This window comes from Palaemon carinicauda, chromosome 4, assembly GCF_036898095.1.
Source record: "Palaemon carinicauda isolate YSFRI2023 chromosome 4, ASM3689809v2, whole genome shotgun sequence".
NCBI classification, from domain to species: Eukaryota; Metazoa; Arthropoda; class Malacostraca; order Decapoda; family Palaemonidae; genus Palaemon; species Palaemon carinicauda.
Window position 1 is genome coordinate 161,527,192 of NC_090728.1, and position 3,814 is coordinate 161,531,005.

Sequence of the window (3,814 nt, forward strand, 5' to 3'; positions counted from 1 at the left end):
CACTACTCCTAAAGCCATGATGCTTGCATCTGAGAACAAATGCAACTGTACTAGGGTGGCTGATTCCCATGGAATAACCTTCAGGCTACTTGGTACACTTAGCCAGCACTAAGCTCTATGCGGGGCACTGAAACATGCTTTAATGGTGCTACCCTTGCCTTTCCCATGATGAATCTGCAAGATACATTTCCCCACAGATCCGAGACCCGCAAGTATGCCACTACTCCTAAAGCCATGATGCTTGCATCTGAGAACAAATGTAACTGTACTAGGGTGGCTGATTCCCATGGAATAACCTTCAGGCTACTTGGTACACTTATCCCGCTGGTCTGGCTCAGCTTCTTTGCCAATGCCTTGATGCGGTCCATAGTGTCAGAGTCCAATTCCATCTCCCAGGCTATCTTTAATCGGCAGAGGTCCCGCATGATGACCCTACCCTCGATTAAAACCGGCGCCAATATACCGAGCGGATTGTAAATCGAGGCTATAGCTGACAACAAGTCACGCTTAGTCCTTGGAACGGAAACTAGCTCTGCTCGGACACCCAATTCATCAGTGGCCAAGTCCCACTGTACTGCCAAAGCCTTTGTCTTATGTGACTCTGATCCATCTATAAGCTCTGAGGTGCTCCTACTGTATCACTCCCTCGGGATGGATGACATGACCTCCACATAAGGGCTACTGAACTTTGTCAATGTAAATCCCCCTTTTTTGCAGAGCTCCTTAACCTCTAACAAATTGACTAACAGTGCATCTTTGTGATCCTCGGCTGTCAAGCAGTCATCTACATAAAAGTTGTTGGGTACTGTGAACCGTGCTTCCTCTAAAAATTCATTCCCAAAGTAGCTTGCTGTCTGTTTCAGCACAAAGTTTGCAATATTCGGAGAAGAACAGGCCCCGAACAGGTGGAATGCCATTCTCCACTCTTTGGGTTCCTCGTCAAGACTATTTTCCCACCAAAAGAACCTGAGGTAGTCCCGCTGATGCTCTGGTACCCATACCTGATAGAACATAGTATTTATATCTACTGTATAGGCAAATAGACCTCCCCTAAACTTTAGCAACACACCCAGCAAAGAGTTTATCATATCAGGTCCCTGCAATAGTAGGTCATTCAGTGATGTACCCTCCACCTTGCTTGCACAGTAAAATACAACACGGACCTTGTCTGGCTTGTCTGGATGTTGCACACCAAAAGGACAAATATACCACACGTTTCCCAGGCTGGCTGTGGTCACTCGCTCACCATAATTTTTCTGTTGCATCTCTGTCACGAAGGCACTATACTGCTTAGCGAAGTTACCATCCTTCACTAGCTTCTTACAAAGGCTGTGCATACGGCGCTGTGCGATGTCCCTTGTTTTTGTCAAGGGTCCATGATTGTCACGCAAAGGCAATGGCACCTCGTAACCTCCTCCTACAGTTCTAACCCCTTTCTCTATTATCTCTAGCCATTTCCTGTCCTCTGCAGACATTTCCCTTTTGTTAGATGCAACATCGTCATACTCGCGATTATAACTTTCAACCAGCATGCAGTCTAACTCAAGACGCTTGCTTGTCACTTGGATCCTATTTATATGCTCTTGACACCCTTTGTCCTTTGCTCCACATACTACCCAGCCCAATAATGTTCGTGTGGCATGTGGTTCATGAAGGCGTGTTGAGTTGATAACTTCCCTTGGCTCGAGCAAGTGAGGAACATTGTTCCCAATTAATAAACACACCTCAGCATCTACATCTGGGATGTAAATCTCTCGTAAGTGTGGTCAGCATTCCAGATCTCCAGCCCTGACCACATCACACTCATCAATTGGTATGCGAGAGGTACTTAACACCGGAGGGAGTGTAATGCAAGTCTTGCCATCATAGTCCAAGACTGACAATCCTGAGACTAGACTGCATGCAACTTCCCCTATTTCGTTGATGGTTTCAACATTCACCTTAACTCTCAGTGCAGCCTAGGGTCTGCATTAAAGCTTCCGAGACAAAGCATGGGAAACTCCCATTGTCAAAGAAGGTCTTCGTCATAACCTCCCTTTCATCCCTTGACCTAATCCTTATTAGCTCAACTAACATCCCTGTACCAATGCTACCCCCTCTAACTGCCCTGAACATAGCAATTTTGTCATGTGTACCTTCTTCCTGAACCACTAAGGCCCTATTTGAGCACTCAGATCCTACCACCTCTACTTCCTGGACCACTTCTACTTCCTAGTGTCGATACAACAGAGTTGGATGATTTCTATTACATATGTTACAACTTTAACTCTTTCTGCAATACTGAGACCTATGACTACTTCTCAGTCAGCCAAAACAGAGCGCCAACTCCCTTATGGCTCCCAGTTTTTCCTTGGGTCCCATTTGAGATATATGGTGGCATTCATCCACCATATGGTGTCCTGTACAGTACTAACATGGAAGCGGGGCAGTTTTGTTACATGAAACTTTCCTAGCCTTAGTTAAACACTCAGCCTTGCTTGGTGCTGTTCCTTCTCCTAACCGAGGGGTGTCTTCCCCTCTGCCCTTCTGAAATAGGTGGCACCCAAATAAAGGATTTCTCAAGAACCTAGCCTATCCTTCAATAAAACTAACCAAATCATCAAACAACACAGTCCTCTTTTTCTCACTAATAATCTTATCAGCAACTCTACACCAGCAATCCCGCACACTAGAGGGGAACTTGCTAAGAATTAGCCTCATTGTTTTTGGATTTTGTAATTCAGTGATGCCATAAGGGACGCACGAAATTTTATTTCTGCAGGTTTTAAGTACTCGTCATACTCTTCCGCATTGTTTTCCCTTATATCTTTCCATTTAATGATCTTATCCACAAACACGATGGCTATTTGTTCAAGGTTACCATATCGCTCCTCCAGCAACTTCCTTGCCTGCTTATAGCCCTCTGAAGCTTCTAAGTGGAGGCAAGCTGCCACTATCTCATTTGGCCTGCCTGTCGCGTATGAATCCAGATACCTCAGCCTTTACTTATCATTCATCAAATGAGCGAATGAACCAAAAATACTTTGTATGATCCCCGTCAAACTTAGCTATACCCTGCTTGGGCATCAAGCTTTTAAGGCTGCAAGAGATTAACTCCTGCAATACTGCCTTATTGCTCAAGTCCCATAGGTCATTCCCGCCCGAGCTACGGTATCCACCTAACCTAATCTCGGGCGCTTCTGTATTCAAATGCATGGGTCTCTCACTCCCACTTACATCAGGGTTTGTGTGCTCCCTTATCCTAGGGATGTGAGTTATTTCTCTATCATTTTCCTCAAAATCTTGTAAAACCTTCTCCTCTGCCTCCACTCCAGCTAACTCTGCCTCTAAACTGAGCTTCTCCCTCTTAGATCTTAGCGCTACTTCCTCTTGCTCTATGGCCTGTATCTCCTTCATCATCAGTAATTTTGCTTGCAACCTGACTCTAGAAGCGGCTAATAATACACGCCTGCTCCTAGTAGAACTCACGCACGACCGTTGAGATCTCCCTGAAGCAACAGATTGCATACCAATGACTGATGCGCTATCCCCAAAATTTAAATGTCCTTCCTCTTCCGTGGGCTCCTCAGTGCACTCGCCTACCTTGTGGCCCGGATTAACTCCTATCCTGCCTAACCTCAAGTCCCTGCAAAAACTCCTGTACCTCTACGCCATCCTTCTCTAGGGCTTCACTTAGACGCTGACACAATTCAGACTTGTTCCCTCCTTTTGTGAGGCCTCTGGCTTCCAATTCCTCTCTCAATTGCGCAACCTTTAGGGTCTCCATTTTCCTAGGCTCCGTTCTGGCCCTCCCTATGAGCCAACAAAATTCCCT